The sequence below is a fragment of the Pinus tabuliformis genome, chromosome 9 (genome assembly GCF_031772625.1).
Source record: "Pinus tabuliformis cultivar Carrire ecotype Pingquan chromosome 9, CPIR1, whole genome shotgun sequence".
Classification (NCBI taxonomy): domain Eukaryota; kingdom Viridiplantae; phylum Streptophyta; class Pinopsida; order Pinales; family Pinaceae; genus Pinus; species Pinus tabuliformis.
In genome coordinates, this window is record NC_142307.1 from 44,384,430 (window position 1) to 44,407,071 (window position 22,642).

General features: G+C 34.4%; 1 pseudogene; it reads right to left on the minus strand.

Annotated features, from left to right (window-relative positions):
* Positions 1–16,257: 16,257 nt before the first annotated feature.
* LOC149147061 (uncharacterized) overlaps positions 16,258–22,642 on the minus strand; it is a 114,057-nt pseudogene continuing 107,672 nt past the window's right edge.

Consider the following 22,642-nt stretch of genomic DNA (forward strand, 5'->3'; position numbering starts at 1 on the left):
ATTTAAATTTTTATTATATTTATCACTATTAAATAATTTTTCCTAAATTAAACCTAACACAACTTCATAGTTCTTGCTCTGATGCAATAATGTCAGAGTACTTGCCAGGGAATTTTCACTGATTTCATATAACACATTTTGCCTTAATTAGTAAATTGATAATTTAATTTGGAAGACTAACACTGGATTATATGGTGATAGACAAATGACTGTGAAGATAATGATGAACAATTCAATTCATTTATCTAAATTAAAATTTAGATGATAATAAAATATTACTCTAATTTGAAGATTGTTTAATAGTTTAAGAAAATTTGAATTTTGTTCTAATTTGAAGGTTTAATAGTTTAAGAAAATTTTGATTTTTACTATGTAAAGGTCGTAATTTAAATAATTTGTAAATTTGCTTTGAAAATTATAGAAGTTTTGGTAAGATTTTAATAAAATTTGGTAGGAATTTTTGGCAATCAAACTTCAAGATTTTGAGTACTCCAAAAGTTTTTGATGGTGCTAAATCCATTTCCACCATCAAAAAAACATGATTCAAATACTGCTACTTTTGATGGTGCTGAATCCATTTCCACCATTTCAAACACTGCTACTGTGAAATATTTTGAAATTTTTTTGGCTAGATTTCGGTCACTTTTGACTATTCCAACAATTCCTCCCCAATACATCAAAAAAAATTATAAACTCAAAATTACATCTAAACCTCTGCAAGTTCAAACTTGTAAAAATGAAATCAAACTAGTAATAAAGAAATTGACCAGAATTAAAATATTATAGTATTTAAAAAAATTAAAATACCATCCCATAAAAAGTTCAAATACTAAACACATTTCCATTTTAGAGTTGAAACATATAAGAATGAAAATCAAACTACTAAAAGGGATTCAATGAACACCATGATTGGATATAAATTTCAGCAGAGGTAAATAAAAAATCTCATTTGTTATAAATTTGTAAAATATAAAAAAAAAGAAGTTAAATTTCATTTTATTTTTATTTTATGGTTTTATAAATTAGGTGTATTTAAAATTTTAATATCTAATTATCAAAAACTATTTAGAAAGATGTAGTATAATCATGTAGAGTGAGTGAATTTAGATTTATTGATTTAACTTGAGAAAAATGGAAACTAGAAGTTATTAATGTGAAACTAAATTGTAAGAAAGTTTGGATTAAGATTATTTATATGTCAGTAGTTGTCATAATAATGTTACATAATATTTTTAAATTTTTTTAAATTTAGTAATTTTTTTAATTTTAATAAAAACAAAGTTATATAGACAGATTTACATAAATTCCAATTGGATAACTATGTAGGCTAAGTGAGTTTAGAACTATTGGATAAAGTTGGGAAGAGGGAAATTGCCAATGATTATTATTGTGAAAAGGATTTACATAAATTCCTATTGGGTAACTATGTACACTAAGTGAGTTTAGAACTATTGGATAAAGTTGGGGAGAGGGAAATTGCCAATGATTATTATTGTGAAAAGATGTTGTAGAAAAGTTTGGATTAAGGTTATTTATATATTGGTAGTGGTCATAATATTGTATAAAACATTTTTAATTTTTTTTATTAATAAAAATAACATTTGCAAGTGGTAGTGATATGATGCATTGTCATAATATTGTATAAAATATTTTTAATTATTAATGAAAATAACATTTGCAAAGGGTAGTGATTTGATGTATTTTTGATGTGCCAATCTTCACAACCATCATGTTGTAATGGATTATGTTTTGAAAATTTGAATGCACAATTAATATCTTTTATTTCTCTTTTAGAAACATTGTTTCTAATAGTAGTTTGGAGCATAGACAAATATGATTCAATTTGGAGGCTCATTCCAAGTATTTGGTTAACTTGTGTTAGTAGTTTCAAGTGTAGACAAATATTTCCAAGTTGGGATTTATTTTAAGTATTTAGTTAGTGCACATCTCTTGGTTTTCATTGTATTATATTGAAGCCTTCATTGTTAGGGCTCGCCCACATAAGTTTGGCATCCATTTTCTTTTATTCTATTAAAATTGTGTTCTTGTTCAACTTTCCCTACCTATTTAGAAACAACATTTCAACCATAGTGAAACTTACAATCTTTGTCTTTAGCTAGGGAGCTCGATGATATCATTTCACTTCTGTTTCTGAATATCTAAATGCCTCGATTTGGTTTGCAATCACCAACGTTTGTTTTATCTAAACATGTCGCTGTAGATGTTAACGTAGAGCACAATTTGTGTCTCCATTCTAGGGGCTTGTGTATCTCTATTTTCACCATCCCCTGTTGAGCATAATTTAGGGAAGAAACTATCATAGTCGGTAATACGTAAATACGAATATGTTTCTCATGCATTTTTAACTAGCTACATATTAGCTTTGGGGTAAATATACAATGTTGATATGCCATTATTTCAACATTTACATGTCAAAATTAGTGTTTTCAAAAAATTAACTTTTTCAATTTTATTTAAACATTGTCATAATCTTTTAAACATTGATATATCAAGATCCTTGATAATCATTGATATATCTACATTTTTTATGTTAAGTATGTTGATGTGTTTATGATTTTTTTCTCCCACTGAAAAATTGTAATTTGACTTTAAAAAGATATAAAATTACATTTTTTAGATGCATATCATTGTACGCATTCTCATATACATATGATGATCAAACAATATAGATGGCTTTAAGCTAGTTACGCTTAGGGAGATTTCCACAAGCTTCCAAGCTTACATTTTTCTTTTACAAGTGACAATGTTATTTTTAAAATACATCATTGTTCTATATAAACACTAAGCAGAAAACTAAGAAATATGTGCCCATAAAAGCCTTCAAAAATGATTTTAGACTGGATCATATTGAGGAAACAATGGGTCAACCTCTATGTATGATGAATGGTAAAATTTGTAGTGTTCTTCTCTTGTTTCGATGAAGTGCCACTGCCCAAAATGCAGTCGAATACCTTCTTTAGACAGTGTATCTATAGACTTGTTATGTTCCCTGTAAACATGGAAACAACTAAAATGATCAAAGGTATCTTTGATATGGAGAACTTACTCCAAAGAGGTAAAAGTTGTTCATTGTGACACCTATGTGCCCCTTTTACCTAGTTAATGACAAGCATTGAGTCGCCAAAAATCTATATGGATCCACATCCTTTTTCTTTTGCAAAGAGTAAGAGTAGTTTCATAGTCATAAGTTCAACAAAATTATTTTTTCCTATTTCCAAACCCATATTTATAGAGAAAAAATGTGTCCCACAAAAGTGAAAGATAACACTCCCATCACATATATTTTACTCACCTTGAGAGGCCCCATCAGAAAAGGCCCAAGGCCGAGTTTTGTCAATGTCATCAAGAGAGATAATTCGATTGGCATGAGTCTTATCCTTGAGAGGGAGAAGGGAGGATATTTCTAGACTTTGAGTATTAGTTCTTTAAGTGGAAGAAGAGGAATCTTAAAAATTTACTTTATTACAGGCTAACCAAATGCCTAAAAAAATTAAGAATAGTAGATTCCTATACCTTCTTACGTATCGGTTATCAAACCGTGAATGATAAGCTTCCTCCATACTCCCCCTTGCAAACCAATCATTAATCCTAATTAGGCTCGACAAGTTGTCTAGATACATTTTGTAAACACATAATCAATAAATACATGGTCCTCTAGAGTCCTCGTTTTAGATGGCATATTCTAAAATAGTAGATTGAGACCCATGTTCATCTCATTGAGTCCTTTCCAACGATATAAAATTTTCCTCAATCCGACTTACGAATTGAAATATATGACCAAAGTTAGGCACATTATAAACTTGCCACAACATCAAAGTTTCCCACATGCCAACCTGGTAACAACTTGCGTGGTGCCTTACGTGGTTGTTATGCCAACATGGACAACTCCACGTGCATAGACACACCCCTCTAGGTAGTCAAAGGACAACCCAATCGACAAATCCACAAAACTTAACTCTAACTAGGGCCCCAACCTCGACTTGGCCGACCGACCTGAACCCCAACTTGGAGGTCCCACCCAACCAAACCTCCGGGGCTACCTAAGTACCATACCTTGATTGGTCCAACTCCTGACTAGCGATCCTGCCCTACTACTCGGCCTGCACACCTTTTGATCAGGCATGAACTCATCCTAAGTTTAACCTTTTCCACTGACTTGTGTTAACCCTGATCCGGTGGGTCCCACAAGTGAATTTAACTTGTCTTTATAAGTCTTCTACAATTAGAAACTTTTTCCGATTTCCTTTTGAAATCGCCTAGACATGAAGCCTTCACAACTCTATCGCCTTGTTAAACTTTAACTTCATGAGATCGGGGATGAAGATACAAGATCTTTCAACTCTCTTCTAACGCACCATGGCCATGGAGACCATGAACCAACATGTTCGTATGCATCAATTGCACTTTGATGAATTAAACAAAATAATTGCTCTCAAAATCCATGTGAATGAGTATAAACTCAACCATTAAATTTCATGGTAAAAATACATAGAGAACATTCATCTAAGTGCACTTCTCAAACCCATAGGAAAATCAATCTAGTTTCCCAACCACAACATAATCAAGCATTTCTTTCCCTGCAACAAAACTCACATACACAGACTGATTAATAAAATCAATATAATTACATCCTAACCAACAAATTCATCAAGTCAAGGAAATAAACATAGAGATTTACCATCTCCTAATGAATTTATACAAGGAATCAACATCCCACTTCCACACATGAATCCACATTCCCTATCAACAACATAGCATGTAACCAATACAATAACATGAACATTTTATTCAAATATAAGAAGCATATACGGAAACTGGGCATATACGGAAGATGTGCGCATTTACGGAAAATGGGCATATACGGAAGATGTGCGCATTTACGGAAACTGGGCATATACGGAAGATGTGCGCATATACAAAAACTGGGCATATACGGAAGATGTGCGCATATACGGAAACTGGGCATATATGGAAGATGTGCGCATGTACGGAAACTGGGCATATACGGAAGATGTGCGCATGTACGGAAACTGGGCATAGACGGAAACTATGCATAGACGGAAGACACGCGCATATCTTCCATATATGCCCAGTTTCCGTATATGCGCACATCTTCCGTATATGCCCAGTTTCCGTATATGCACAGTTTCAATAAAGGTTAAAGAGGTTAAATAACAAGTACATGTTTATTAAATGGGTTGATTCTCACATGTAAAATCTATGGAATATGAACATAAACCATAAACTATAATTCATATGTAAAGAAATAAATGAATATTCTAGGGTCGAGGATGTGAAAATATATTTAAGCTGTCATATTTTTTTCGATATATATTTTGTTTATACTTAAGAGTCGTTATTGTATGGTAGCTTATGATAAAAATATCTATGGTTACATATTTGTTAAGAGACTTTGTAAGAATATTGTTAAAGTGATATTGGATTGTAATGTGTGGTTATTGTTTTTTATCTAGTATCAAGTTAGAAAGGCATATGTATTTTTAGACAGATTAATCTTGAGGTGCGAGGTATAAGTCTTAAGATTACATTTTAAACATCAAATAAGATATAAATATATAAGTAACTTAACTTATAAACTTGATAATTTGTAAATAATAAACGAAAAATCTATTACAACTATTCATCAAAAGTAATGTAACATTGATAGAATATAACATCGCATCCACATAAGGATTTAAAATTCAATGAAGATGTTGTCATCAACACAAGTATAAATTTATGTATTTTTATTCAAAATAGGTCCAACTATACATGTTTCTTTTTTACAAAATAGAACATCATTTCCAACATAAATAATGGAATCTCATGCCCATAAATGACATAATGGATAAACAACATCATGATCGATCTAAAGTATGGATCTATAAGTCACCCTCGTCCCTCTTAGCACTCCCAGGTGGATTTCCAAATTGATATCTCTGCAAAAAATTACAATAATCAATTAGTTGTAAAAATTGAAAGGAATATAATCAATTTCATTAATTCACGATGATATTTTGATCAAATACTCGTTCTCACCGTGAAGATTTGAGGCAATGGAGAAGACAGCCCTTCCTGGGTAGATGGCGGAGCACTTGGTGACAAATATAGGCATGGTTCATGGGTGCTAGATAAAGGCATGGTGGATGTGAAATAGGGAAAAGGTAGTGGGTGTGGGCGACAATACACCCCCACCGGTTGTACGATAGTGGGAATCACTGTAGGCCGGGGGATTAACCTAGGGGGGGAAATTGGAATGTTAAGGGTGGACGATTGAAAAAATGAGAATGGTTGATGACTGAAGGGTAGGGGTGAGCATTGGGAAGGTATTACAGAGGTGGTTATAGGCATGGAAGAATTTATGGAGGAAAAATGTGCGCATATACGGAAACTGGGCATATACGGAAGATGTGCGCATATACGGAAACTGGGCATATACGGAAGATGTGCGCATATACGGAAACTGGGAAACTGGGCATATACAGAAGATGTGTGCATATACGGAAACTGTGCATATACGGAAGATGTGCGCATATACGGAAACTGGGCATATACGGAAGATGTGCGCATATACGGAAACTGTGCATATATGGAAGATGTGCGCATATACGGAAACTGGGCATATACGGAAGATGTGCGCATATACGGAAACTGTGCATATACGGAAGATGTGCGCATATACGGAAACTGGGCATATACAGAAGATGTGCGCATATACGGAAACTGGGCATATACGGAAGATGTGTGCATATACGGAAACTGGGAAACTGGGCATATACGGAAGATGTGTGCATATACGGAAACTGGGCATATACGGAAGATGTGCGCATATACGGAAACTGGGCATATACGGAAGATGTGCGCATATACGGAAACTGGGCATATACGGAAGATGTGCGCATATACGGAAACTGGGAAACTGGGCATATACGGAAGATGTGCGCATATACGGAAACTGGGCATATACGGAAGATGTGCGCATATACGGAAACTGGGCATATACGGAAGATGTGTGCATATACGGAAGATGTGTGCATATACGGAAACTGGGCAGATACGGAAGATGTGCGCATATACGGAAACTAGGCATATACGGAAGATGTGCGCATATACGGAAACTAGGCATATACGGAAGATGTTCGCATATACGGAAACTGGGCATATACGGAAGATGTGTAATATGTATATATTTGACATTGAAATATATACTTCATAAGTTCATTAAAATATTTGTTATAAATTCTATTTTCCATGTCAAAATGTTTTTGCAATCTTGATTATTAGTAAATAATTTTTGAAATAAACATCAAATCACTCAACTCTCCATATTGAAATATTTAATTTATAACCTCTATATATATATATATATCTATATATATATATATATATAGATATATATATATATATATATATATATATTGGTTGTGTTATCAATATTTTTTAAATGCCAGAAATTTAAAATTAAAAAAAATACATAGATCTCTAATTATTCTAGGAAATAACTATATGCGCACGTCTTCCGTATATGCCCAGTTTTCGTATATGCGCACATCTTCCGTATATGCCCAGTTTCCGTATATGCGCACGTCTTCCGTATATGCCCAGTTTCCGTATATGCGCACATCTTCCGTAGATGCCCAGATTTCGTATATGCGCACATCTTCCGTATATGCCCAGTTTCCGTATATGCACACATCTTCTGTATATGCCTAGTTTCCCAGTTTTCGTATATGCGCACATCTTCCGTATATGCCCAGTTTCCGTATATGCGCGCATCTTCCGTATATGCACAGTTTCCGTATATGCGCACATCTTCCGTATATGCCCAGTTTCCGTATATGCGCACATCTTCCGTATATGCCCAGTTTCCGTATATGCGCACATCTTCCGTATATGCACACATCTTCCGTATATGCCCAGTTTCCGTATATGCGCACATCTTCCGTATATGCCCAGTTTCTGTATATGCGCACATCTTCCGTATATGCCCAGTTTCCGTATATGCACACATCTTCCGTATATGCACAGTTTCCGTATATGCACACATCTTCCGTATATGCCCAGTTTCCCAGTTTCCGTATATGCGCACATCTTCCGTATATGCCCAGTTTCCGTATATGCGCACATCTTCCGTATATGCCCAGTTTCTGTATATGCGCACATCTTCCGTATATGCCCAGTTTCCCAGTTTCCGTATATGCACACATCTTCCGTATATGCACAGTTTTCGTATATGCACACATCTTCCGTATATGCCCAGTTTCCGTATATGCGCACATCTTCCGTATATGCCCAGTTTTCGTATATGCACACATCTTCCGTATATGCCTAGTTTCCGTATATGCCCAGTTTCCGTATATGCGCACATCTTCCGTATATGCCCAGTTTCCGTATATGCGCACATCTTCCGTATATGCCCAGTTTCTGTATATGCGTACATCTTCCGTATATGCCCAGTTTCCGTATATGCGTACATCTTCAGTATATGCCCAGTTTCCGTATATGCGCACATCTTCCGTATATGCATAGTTTCCGTATATGCGCACATCTTCCGTATATGCCCAGTTTCCGTATATGCACACATCTTCCGTATATGCACAGTTTCCGTATATGCACACATCTTCTGTATATGCCCAGTTTCCGTATATGCGCAGTTTTTGTATATGCACACATCTTCCGTATATGCCCAGTTTCCGTATATGCGCACATCTTCCGTATATGCCCAGTTTCCATATATGCGCATAGTTTCCATATTTGCGCATATACGGAAATGTTGAATCCCTAGTCTTCATTTTCATTGTGTTATCCAATCCCATTTGGATCTAACAATATGTTTTTGGAGGTGTGTAGAAATCATTTCTTTGAATTAGATATTGAGTGTTTGGGGATGTATTCAGTTGAACCAACCAACTCTCAAGCATAGAAGTGAATGAATCCATATTAATATATTCCAAAGGCTTATAAAAAATGGGCTTCTTATAGGAATATTATAAAATAATAGTGGAAATAATAAAATAATATTAGATTAACTCATCAAGTTTTGGAGGGAAAAAAACTATTTTTTCAACTTATCTCCATATGATTTTACTCAAATTTGGCCAGGAGTACTCTTTGGATGCATAATCTAATTGTACATCCAAGGAATACTCATGTTGCATACTTTTGATGGACCCTACTACAAAAAAAAAATGTGAGATACAAGAAAAAACATCATTGCAATCATGTTTTTCATGTTTTTCATGCATTTCACGTTTTAAGAAATTCCCATTTCCTCTTGTCTTTGTCTCCTCTCCATAAGAAATTCCTTTGGATCACCCTTATCTTTTGCCAAAATCCTTTGGGAGCCAAGAGTATTGATAACATATCCCTTGGAATCGCTTGCAATACCGCTTTAGTCAAAACTAGCCTTCCAACTAAGTTTAAGGCTCTATAGGTCCAACATTTAACTCTATCTTCCAGATTTGACACAATCTTCTCCCAATTGGATTTCTTTCAAGCCCTGACTGTGAGAGGGATGCCCATATATTTTGAAGGAAGACTCTTCCTTTGGAACCCTAAGATGGCTGTAAAATTCCTCTGTATAGCAATATGCATATTAGAAAATAAAATCATGGATTTAGATTGGTTGATCTCCATACTTGAGGCTTCAACGAAAGTGCCCAGGATAGTCTTGAATGTTCTGGCCTTCTTCACTATAGGAATACCATGTAACATGGTATCGTCTACAAATTGTTGGTGTGTTGTCGCTAGGCACCCTTCGTGCGGTTACGTGCCCTTAATATCCCCTTCATTGGCAGCGACGTTCATCGCTCTCCCTAGACCTTCTATTATTATAAGAAACAAAAAAGGGGACACATGGTTCCCTTAACGAATTCCTCGAGAACGAATAAAGGGTTTAGCAAGAGTTCCATTTACTAAAATTGAAAAACTAAGGGAGGTGACCAAGGACATGATCCCACTGATCCACCAATTATCAAAACCAAAGGCATTTAAAACGACTTCCATATACTCCCAACTGACCTTATCATATTCGTTAGACAGGTGTAGTTGTATTATCATTCCTGCCATCCCCATACTTTTAAGTGAATGGGCTATCTCATGGGCATGGATAACATTATCCAATATTTTCCTGCCTTCAACAGAGCCAGACTGTTCTTTTGAGATCGGGATAGGAAGAACCATTTTAATGTGGTTGGCTACAAATTTCGATATAATTTTATATACAACATTACATATGGCTATTGGACATAACTTGTCTCGAGTACTATATTTTTCCTCCTTCAGGATTAGAGAGATAAATTTGGAGTTTAGAGATTTAAGGATAGTGGTTGAGTCATGATAGTCTTCCACAACTTCAAAAACAACTTGTTTATCACTTCCCAAAAGGATTTAAAAAAATCAATGGTACAACCATCTGGGCTAGGTGCCTTACCATTAGGCATCTCTTGGACATCCTAAGCAACTTCCTCCATGGAGATAGGTTTATTTAGATTTTGATTATGCTCCTTTGTAATTAGTCTTGGAATATGCCTAACAATCTTTTGGATGAATTTTGATCTATCAATCAGGGGCTCCTCTGTTATCTTCTAGAAGTGTTGCACCAACACCTCCTCGATGTCCTGGTGAGCTTCTTAAGATTGACTAGATACATCCCTAATCATGAGAATTCTATTTGAGTTTTTGTGCTCGATTGTATACCTATGAAATAATTTAGTATTCTTTTCTACTTCCTGGAGCCACAAGATTCTCGATTTATGTTTCCATAATATTTCCTCTTGTAAGCATCTTTCCTCCCATTTATTCGACAACTCCAATTCCTCCTTCCTTCTCACCTCTATATACCCCTTTTCCATCAACGATTTTTGTAATCCTTCCATCTTAAACTCCAATTCTTTTTTTGCTTGGAAGATGTTACTGAAATATGTTTTATTCCAATGCCTTAGTTGGGTTTTAATATATATCAGCCTAGCCTTCATTTTAAACGTGTTGGTGCCCCAGATTGGGGGAGGATCCTTCCACCATTTCTTTATGTTCCCCATAAAGAACCGATGATCTATCCAAAGGCCTCGAATTTGAATGGTCTATTTTTAGGATTTCCTAACATTTCAACTGTTAACACCAACAACCAATGGTCATACCCCCTACAGGGGAGGATATTTGCCTCTATGTCCAACACTTACAGTAGCAGATCCTCAGAAATTAGGAATTTGTCTAATCTAGAGGCTACTTGATGCCCCCCTCCTCATTTATTACTCCAGGTAAAAATTCCATTACTTGTCTCTATATTTGTCAAAATTTCCTCCCCATTAAAACTCTTAAAGGTCTTAGAGCCTCTATCTATTTGTCTCAAACCACCCTTCTTTTCTTCCAATGAGGTGAGCATATTAAAATCCCCCCCTATAATCCAAGAGAGATTCTGCTTTCTTCCCCTAAGGTCCTTCAAGGCCTGAATGAAGCCTAGTTAGTCATTAATCCTCTGCGATACATAGAAATTTGTAAATATAATGGACCCATGAACACTTATTATTGGCATCTCCAAAGAGAGGAAAATTCTAGTGGCTTCTACAACTAGTAGGTGCATTACTTGTTGATTCCACCATGTGACAAGTCCTCCTGCACTACTTTGAACTTCAACATCTAAGTAACTAAGACTTCTACCTACTTCCTATCGACTTCCTTAATCTTATCTATTGTACACTTCATTTCTTGTAAGAACATCAAATCTAGTTTTCCATTTTAATCTTCTTCTTCAACAGTATTTGTTTCTTGAGGCTATTCATGCCTCTTGCATTCTAGGTTATAATTTTCATATTTGACTAAGGGGATTAGGGGGAGAGCTTAGAGCTCTCATCTTACCTAATTTTATTAGCAATGGACGAAGATCCTCAAGGGCCACATTGTTCGACTTCCTTCCCCATTTACTTCTGGTTTGCTTCGGTAATGAGGGGATTTGGGATTTTGAAACCTTGATACCCATATCCCTAATTTTCCCATGTGATCGCTTCAACCCATGAAGTTTTGCATCCTCCCGCATTACGTAAGGGTATTGGATCTTATCCACCTGCTCAACTGGAATTGCATCCATACCCTTCTTTCTCCATTGTTCTACCATATTTTGCAGGTTGATTCCCTCCCTTTCCACTATTTCTTGAAGATTGAGGTCATCATTGCCTACCTCACTTGAACGGAGGAACCCAATGTGTACCACGCCAAGTGGAGCCCTCACACTACTCACTGCCTCTTTTCCTTGTTTAAATATGAACACAGTGGTAGTGATGACCTTGGGAGGCATGACCTAGACTTGGGGGTGATCCCCCTCCTTAATGAATTGTAGGGTGATGTGGAGGCCACATGGGTGTCACATGACCTTACTACCACCCACCACCCACTGTTAGAGGTTTGTGTGTGTAGTATCAGGTATGAAAAGTAGGGCCAAGAACACCTTATTTGTATGTTTAAAAAGGAATTATATGAACTTAAACAAGAACCTAAGTAGCCATACATGAAAATTGATACCTTCTTCTTTCAAAAAGATTTTATTAAAAGTCAAGGTGATCCAAACCTTTATATGAAGAAGGATGAAAATAGTCATATTACTTTGATTTCTTTATATGTTGATGATCTAATGATAATAGGAAATTCTAATGAGTTAATTGAAGAAATAAAAACATAATTGATTATTCGAAGACATTTTCAGAAGAAATCACATTAGTAAAATTAGGTCGACACGTTTCGAACCAACTAGTGTGATTCATCATTAAGAGAAGATGAACAATCAGATCATAGCTCCAAGTTAAATAGGGAGTCGGGACCATGTAACAGCTAAAAAACGGCTAACTTTTAACAGCTATATGGAAACAACTAAAAAACGGCTATTTTTTACTCGATAGGAAAATGGGACAAATTATTATTATTTATTATTAATTAATGATAAAATAATAAATCAAATATAGTATATAATTATAAATCATCAACATGACCATTATAAGTAAAAAAAAAATTATTATTCAAATAAAATAATAATTAAGTCAAATGAACTAAATGAAATAGAAATAATATTAAATTATTTAAGTCGAATAATATTAAATAGATATATTATTTAGTTATAAATTAATAATCTTGGTATAAATGAGATTTGTTTATGTCATAAGTTTATTTATAGTTATATATATTATAATTATAGATAAATAACCAACATGACCCTTATAAGTAAAAAAAAAACAACAACAACTACTATTTAAATAAAACAATAATTAAGTCAAATGAATTAAATGTAATAGAAATAATATTAAATTATTTAAGTCAAATAATGTTAAATAGATATATTATTTAGTTATAAATAAATTATCTTGGTATAAGTGAAATTAAGAAAATTAAAATTAAAAAAAAATGATTAATTATGAATTAAATTTGAATGTATTTTAATTATTTTTTATTTTATTATTTCATAGATTATAGTTGTCTATTTTTTATTTCATAGGTAGTAGTTATAAATGTAATTTGATTAAATAAATTAATGTATTCCAATATTAATTATTTTTCATTTCTTTTGTTCTTGTAAAAAAAAAACAAAAAAACAAAAACAAATAAGCAAACCTCAGGGGGAGAAAAACCGAAAAGAGGAAAAAGAGACAAGAAAGGGAAGGGACTAAGAGGAAAGGGCTGGAATCCAACAACTGCTGATTTTCCAACCCTCGTCTCTATTAAGGTTATTGGGCCTCCTCTCAATTTCAATGGCTTCCCTAAATTTACGGTGATGAAATTGAGAAATGTTAGCAATGACCCTAGCCTCTTCAATGCATATCTAATGCTTGGTCTTCTCAGCATGCTCTGCTAAGGCCGAAGAGTGGGTCCTTCCATGATTAATATCGGCAGCGTGTTCCTTAATCCTTTGATTAATAGAATGGCCTGTTTCACCAATGTATGAAGTTCCACATGAGCATGGGATGACATAAACACCCTTCATATCCTTGGGGTCCACAGGGTCTTTTGTCGATTTCAAGGAACTTTTAAGGTGTTAAGGGGTTGAAATGTCGAGGGAATGTTGTGCTTTCTTAGGATTCTCGAAATCCTGTTAGTCGTCCCTTGGATGAAAGGGAAGTTAACTCCAGAACTACGATCCTTAGGGTCTGTCTTAACCTTAGGACTTTTGTTGGCTTTGAGGAAGGCTTTAAGGCCTTGTTTCTTACTATAACAATTATTAGCAAAAACCATCAAGAGATGGGATTTATCTATGGAAAAATGGTCAACATCAGAAAACTTCATAGCACGGGTAGCAAGAGTGCAGAGAACACCCAATTTTTGTGCTGGGAAGTGATGGGACCTCGCATGAGGAAATTGCTCTGTATGAATTTTCTTCCGAAACACCTGATGGGAAAACGAGCCATCCTCTTTCTTAGAAATGAGGACATCAAGGAAAGGGAGGCAACCATTGATTTATTTCTCCATGGTAAACTTAATGGAGCTAGATTGATTATTAAGGTGTTGAAAGAAGAGATCTAACTTATCCAGACCATGCTACCAAATAGAGCAGGTATCGTCTACAAATATTTTCCAAGCTTAGGTTTAAAAATAGCTGATGCCAAAGCTCTGGATTCAAAATCCTCCATGAACAGGTTCGCAGCAATAGGGGATAGGGGTGAGCCCATGGCTACACTGCAGGTTTTTTCATAGAACTCACCTTTGAAACAAAAGAAAGTGGAAATACTGCCTTGATGTATAGAAAGAAGATGGCAAAACACTAATCACAAAAAGAAAGTATACAGTGGAGTGTAAGAAGTTTACTATGTGTGAATGTAAACAATTGTTTATTCCATTAGGACAAAATGTTAATCTCAGTAGTGATGGTGAAACAAAAGAAGTGAATGGTACTTTATATTCATATTTGTTGGGAAGTATGAATTATCTCACTACAACTAGGTCAGATATTGCATAATTGGGTAGTACGCTTAGTCAATTAATAGCCAAGCCTCATTTTAGTCACTGGAAAGTGAGTCCTATAATTGAAATAGATTGTTAATTTTGATATTATGATTTTAAAGTTGAGTAGATAGGTCATCCAAATTCAAATTAGGAAGGAGATCTTGATTATAGAAATTCAACCATAGGCTATGCGTTCGGAATAGGATCTGAGATCTTGATGATAGAAATTCAACCATAGGCTATGCATTTGGAATAGGATCTGAAATTGTGTCATGGAGAAATAAGAAGGAAACAATTATTTCTTTGTCATCCATTGAAGCTGAGTAGAAAGCGTTATGAAATGCCATCTATGAGATAGTTTGGTTGATGCAAATTCTTGAAGATTTGGGAGCAAAGCACATAGTACAAATAATTATAAAATATGATAACCAAAATTCAATCAAAGTGGCATAAAACCCAGTATATGTCAAAGTATATTGAGACAGTACATCATTTTATAAGAAAGAAGAGGAAATTGAATTAATCTATTGTAATACAAATAATATTTACTAAACCATTTGAAAAAACAAATTTTGATATTTATAAAAGTAAGATATATACCGAAAAAAACATATTCTATATAAAAAAATAATGTGTAATAAAATGAGTATCAATTAAATATTTCTATTATTAAATTCAAATCCAAAATTCAAAAAGTCTCTTGAACCATATTTCCTATAAACTTATTATAAAATATAAATTTTTACATTTCTAAACAATAAAATTCAAAAAATGTGCGTGAGAATTCCTATCTCGCTTCTCGTGATCTCGAATTGGAATTTTGTTAATAGGTTCAAGGGAAACTACAATGAACTCATTAAAAGCACAGGGAAAATGTAAATTTTACAAGGAGATAAACCAATTTCCCTGGGGGATTTAGTGATAGATAAAAACTTATTAAAAATACAAGGTAAATGTAGGTTTTATAAGAAGAGATAACGGTAGATTTTATTAAAAGAGAGAACCAAATTGTTTTAGGGGATTAGTGTTAGATCAAAACTTAATGGAAACACAAAGCAAATGTAGATTTGAGAAGAAAGACGAGTAATGTTGACTATGCAACTTATAATTACTATGGTATGATAATCTAGAAAATAATTTGAATTCACTACACACCATGACAATTTGCACATGGACAAACATAATCCAAATAGTTATGGCATATAAATATATTTATAATATTGAGAATGACATAAGTTGTATCTTCCAAAAATGCCAATATGAACATCAAATTTGAATTCTGAATTTGATTTTATTAGCTAAATTTGGAAAAGCTTAACCTCTCAGAAGAAGAGCACGGGCCAGAGCCTCCAACTCTTCACTATCTTCTCGAGTTTTGTCAAGATTTCTGCATCTTTAGAGGACCTCCATTTGTGCCGACGAATTATCACTGGGAGGCATGGAAAATTTAGTCCATGGAATTAGCGAAACCACAGGCGTTCTCCTCCTTCACACCAAGGACTCGAGGGTTATATGGCTGGGGGATCATATGGTAGGGTGCAGGGATTTGATGCGGATGCTGACTGTATGATGAAGCAGACATGACATGATAAATCGCGGAGTCTGACGCTGATCCGGATGACACGCAGTTCGCCAGCTGTGCTTGCGTGAAAACCAACTCCGCCTGCAAACTTGCAACTTGTAATACATTCATGACACATATCTTGAGTCCGGAGATACCTGCAGAATCGATTTTTAAAATTATAAAGAAGAAAATTTCTGCAAAAGTAAAGAACAAAAAATTCATCTGCAAGAAAATTTCTGCAAATATAAAAAACAAAAAATGCTTCTGCAGAGGCTATCGACATATACACATTGTATAAACGTTCTCAAGATGCGGTGAACATTTAAGTTACCTATTGCTGCAAGGCGTAAATGTGTGCAACGAAGCCATAGACGGGATGTCGGAATCGTGCCTCTGTCTCATACGATATGGTGACTACTGCGTGGCAACATTCTTGCATGGGAATATGCAGTAAAACCTTGAATACATTGCTAGCTCCTAAGATTTTATGAACTGCGACAAAATAAGTGGGGCCTTATTCAGAGCCGAAGTAGGGAGCAAACAGGTTCGCAGGGAAAAAATGAATACAATTTTTTTTTTGTCTCTGAAAGAATGAAATAATGCAGAAGAAACCTTAATTCACCATGAGTTGTCCAGTGGAGAGGAAATCAGCGAAGCTCGTATCGATGGCCCTCGGCGTGTGTGGCTGTGTTTCCATTTTCCCACTTATAATCTCTTCAACCATTCTGCTACCCATCTTCTTTCTATCTTCCAATCTCATTTGAAATTGTGTATGGTTCTCGTTTCATCTGCCTCTAGTTTAATAGGAAAAGCCGCTTCTTTCTTGATCTTCGTTGGTGTAGAATCAGAAACAAAGTGATCTGTGGCCTCTTCCATGATTTTCATACCAAACTTGTTCAGAGGGCGGGACTGGCCGCCTTTCGCTGCACCCTCCTGGCATCACCATAACAATGGAAGAAAGAACATCAGCTACCGGTTATGGTTATAGAAATTAAAAAAAAAAATTGGGCGGGATTTTAAATTCAAGCTCAAAATTCAAATTCAAATCCGCATGCCATTAAATTCGTACGTTGTATATTGCATCCTAACGGAGGCAGGCAGGGACACCGGCGCCGGACGCGGGCAGGAACGGGCATTGCCGCAGCTGAGTGGTGAGATGTGCATCCATGCATCCATGCATGCGATGGGCTCTCCGGGTGACGGCAATCTGGTGCATTAATGATGCTATAGTCCATGAAATAGCACTTGCCATGCTTCACTGGCCCAGCGGATCTTATTTTGAGGCAGCTGATATAGAAAGTAAGTGTTTAAGTGAGGTCACTACACAAAATACAAAGCGTCACATGAAATTAAGTTGGATAGCATCAAACTATGTATGAGTCATTATGTGGTTAGTATGTATTTTGCTCCACGTAAGACATTGATGTTGTCCATATTTTTTAATATATGGTTATTGTGGAGTACTTAATAAATTAGTACAATCACATTAAATTTTTTTTTAATATCTTATTGTAAAATGGACCATTTTGCTAAATAAAATTTGTTTATATATAAATGAATGTTATAAATAATAATAATCTCAAATCTCTAGAAAATTGGTGGGCGGTGAGTCACTTAGCAAAATTGTGGTGTGAGAAAGATTTAGCGTCTAAAAGAAAATTAAGCTATTATAAGAGGGTCATCAACCCCACCCTTGAAGATCAAAAGTATCTCTCTATTTTAACTAGCTCAAAGAAGAAAATTAATATAGCAAAGATTAGAACGAATTCTCATGAGCTCCATAGTGAAATTGTCCGTTGGACAGTTCCTAAAACGCCATGGATAGAAAGGATCTGCCATATTTGTGAGAATAGGAGCATCGAGGATGAAAACCACTTCCTCTTAGAGTGCCCTGCATACAACCACATTAGATCTCAATTTCACAACCTTTGTTACAATACTGACCTTCCTAGCCTTTTACAATGCCAAAATTATAGTGAACTCGGGAGGCTTCTCTCCAAGCTTTTTGAGCATAGGAATAAAATCTTAAATCAAAATAAATAATTTGTCTTTTTAGGTCCGATAGATCATTATTTGGTCTCAGTGGACGTTAACCATCATCATCATCATCAACATGAATCTAAATTTTTAAATTTATTAAAAGTAATGAACCATTTTGCTAAATAACATTTTCTTATATCTAAATGAATGTTATAAATAATAATGAGGAACTTATTAGAATTGGGATCATCTCAAATTTCTAGGAAATTGATGGGCAGGGAGCCACCTGGCACGAATCTAGTTTTTTAAATTTATTAAAAGCCAATGTAACCTAACAAACTCGGTAACACATTACAAGCCTTGATAATTCAGACAAAGCATATGTTGAGCATATTCCCTTGAAAATCAATCTAAACCATCAATTAAAAAATAAAAATAAAAAATCAACATATCTTTTATCCACCTTAAATTAAAATAAAAAACCTTAAACAATTAAATATTTATATTCAAAACAATACATTTAAATATAAATATATCCATTAATATCAATAAAACGTATTCAATGATATATATATATATATAGTTTAAAGGGCTAATAATCGTAGAGAAGTGTATTTTAAGGAATGCTCTAAAACATTGCAATGCTCGCAAGGGACAATAACGTTATATATTTTCCATGCAAACATATAAAGGGTATATGGTTGTAAGATATTGATATACATAAATAATCTTTATTAATCATGTGTGGGTTTTTATGATGACTTTTAAGGGTTTAGTATTAATAGAGAGGGGAATACATTGGATTAGTTTTCAGAGTGGTAGATAATTCAATGATGTAAGCAAAAGAGGTGGTTATTTGAATAGAGATTAATTATGTTTTTAATTTTGTGGGTTTGTTTATCATTGCGTTGTGTCGGTAAGGATGATGTTATGGATTCGAAAAGTTATTTAAAAGGTTTAGAGTTTAATTGAGATGTATATAATATTATTTATTTGTTTTAGAGTTTTAAATATATGAGCGAGTAGATTATATATTGGTTTAAAGTTTTAGAAGTGGAGTATTAGTTGATTGTGAATTTTAAGTGTTGTGTTAAGTTCAGAAATATGTTTGGTTAGTAAAGATAATGATAATATTAGAGATATATTTTAACTTTTGAGGAAATATTGTTGCTGGGACTAAATGAAGATGAGTTAATAAGTCATACTATTATTTTTGTATTTTCCACCATCGGTTACACAAACATATTATAAGATGTTATGAAGCTAAACAATACTTCAACTAAAGAAAATCAGCTCATAAAAGTTTTGGTTACTCTTCTTTCTAGCAAAATAGTAGTTTGACATGCTTTCCTCATAGAACAAATGTAGTTGATCTAAGGTTTCTTATACAAAACCTATGCTTGCTTCTTAGAGGTTCAAGAAATGAAAACTTATGAGGAGAAAATCAGCTCATAAAAGTTTTGGTTACTCTTCTTTCTAGCAAAAGAGTAGTTTGACATGCTTTCCTCATAGAACAAATGTAGTTGATCTAAGGTTTCTTATACAAAACCTATGCTTGCTTCTTAGAGGTTCAAGAAATGAAAACTTATGAGGAGATAAATGAGCAATGGCTTGGTGAAATTTTAAAATTGTTCATGGAACTTGAGCATGACTTGTACTCACTAAACTCACATGCCATGAAGCGTATTGTTAGCTCCTCAAGAATCTACAAGAAATAGGCCAATGCTAAAGGAACTCGAGCTAGAGCCCACATAAAACCATTCATGTGCTACAAAATTGGAATAAGAGTGACCGATTTATAATTTGTTGCAATGGTTGAGTGTTGGGCATTAAGTGTGATGAAAGCTTAACTAAGAGCCATCTTATCATGATATGGTTCTATATCATGCATGTTCATTAGGGTGAGCTTGTGGCTAGGGAGAAGGAATTTAGGCCTTAGATCTAGGAATACAACAATACATTTCAAGTAAAATCATCTATATTATAACTTTCATTTAATAAATATAGATTTGCATTCTTTCCCTGCATAATCTCTATGTTTATGAATGTATTATGTATGTTAAATGAGATTTTGTTGATATCAGCAAGCTCAAGTTGCTAGATAAGTAATTGATTTATGATGCAAGATTATATTTGTAATTGTGTGAAAGAATGAGGAAGGTTTGGTTTGTTTGATGATTTCATAAATAATCTAGTGAAGCAGCATGGCTAGAGCAGAGCCTAGTAGAGATTATTAGATAACTATTCCTACATATGTGCAACCAAAGCTTTAATCTTTAAAACTAAAAATTATAATTACAATGATTCTAAGAGTTTACCTATTAATAAAGATCCATATTCATTCCATCCTAACGATCATTGTACATAGAGAAACCATCCACTAATATAGTGATTTTCTCTCCGAAAACCATTTTACGAAAGTGTAGATACAACCCCAACTCAAACTATTCAAAATTATAATAATTTGAGGATTTAACCCAAATACATTGCATTATGTCTTCCCTAAACATTCTTCAAAGCTACCCATAAAATGAAAAACATAGCAAACGACAATTAGTAAAATTGATCCCTCGAATACTTACCTGATTACATTTGATATTGACTAGAGTAAGCCAAGGCTTCCCACTAGATAACTTTCTAAATCTAAGTATCTTTCAATGGGACAAATATCTTTATATGTGTCATTAATGAAGAAGCCGCCATTCGCTTTATGTCGCGTTAGGTTCTGCAGAGCTTGTCCAGTCAAACACGGTTTGCGAATTTATAGGTAGTATGTGAACAGGACTCTTACTTTTGACCTTTTGTCTGTGTATGTTTTTTTAAAAAGATTAACCATGATATGAGAAGCGCTTCGTCCAACTGGCCAATGGAGTGAAAACTCTGCATATTTATTAATTGACTGCCTTCCTGGCAGGTTGCCATCGCCATTTCCTCATGTGAATCGAGGATTGAGAATGAAATCAAAACTCTTCTTGCTGTCCAAACAACGTGTGGCCGCCTTCGTAAGGAGGTGCCAGTTTATTACTTGCTCCTTGGCCGCCTTCGTAAGGAGGTGCCAGTTTATTACTTGCTCCTTGGCTCGCTGCCTCCACATGACTAATTAACAGGCCACGCGTATAATCCAGGCTTCACTGGCCCACCGAATCTTATTTGAGGCGGCTGATATAGAAAATAAGTGGGCCTCCGACCACTGGATCTTATTTTGAAGTTGCTGATAGAGAAAGTAAGTGGTCACAAAAACAAAGTGTTACATGTCATTAAGTTGGATGGCATCAAATTATGTATGAGTCATTAGGTGGTTGGTATGTGCGTCTTAAGTGTGGTTGGGATATTTTGCTCCAGTCAAAGACATTGATGTTAAATGCTTGTGGTCCACTTTCTCTTATTACCTGGTTATCAGTGACTAGTTGATAAAATTACATATCTATGTTCAAGACAATACATTTAAGTATAAATATATCCATTGATACAATACATTTAAGTATAAATATATCCATTGATATCAATAGAACTCATTCAAAGGTGAGTGAATATTTGTTTTAAAAAGTCATAGGCATCAAACATATTGTTTAAAGGGCTAATATGGGTAGAGAAATGTATTTTAAGGAATGATGTAAAACATTACATTGGCAAGTGACAACAACGTTGTATATTTTTCATGTAAACATAGAAAGGGTATATGGTCGTAAGATATTGATATACATGAATAATCTTTATTATGTATTTATATTTATGACTATTATAGATTTACATTCTTTCTCTTCCAAAATATCTATGTTTATGAATGTATTAGATATCTTGAATTGGATTTTGTTGATCTAAGCAAGTTCAAGTTGGTAGATTACTTGATTTATGCAAGGTTCTATTTGTAATTTTGTGAAAAAATATGGAAGGTTTGGTTTGTCTGATGATTTTATAGGTAATCTAGTGAAGTAGCATGGCTAGAGTGGGACTTGGTAGGGATTATTGGATAGGTAATCTGGTGAAGTAGCATGGCTAGAGTGAGACCTGGTATGGATTATTGGATAGCTACTCCTACATCTATGCTTCAAATATTAGGTATTCTTATTTGGGAAATGTCACCAATCATATTGATGAAAACGACACTCGGGTTCTTGATTTTTCTATTTTTTATTAGTCTTGATCTTGGACATG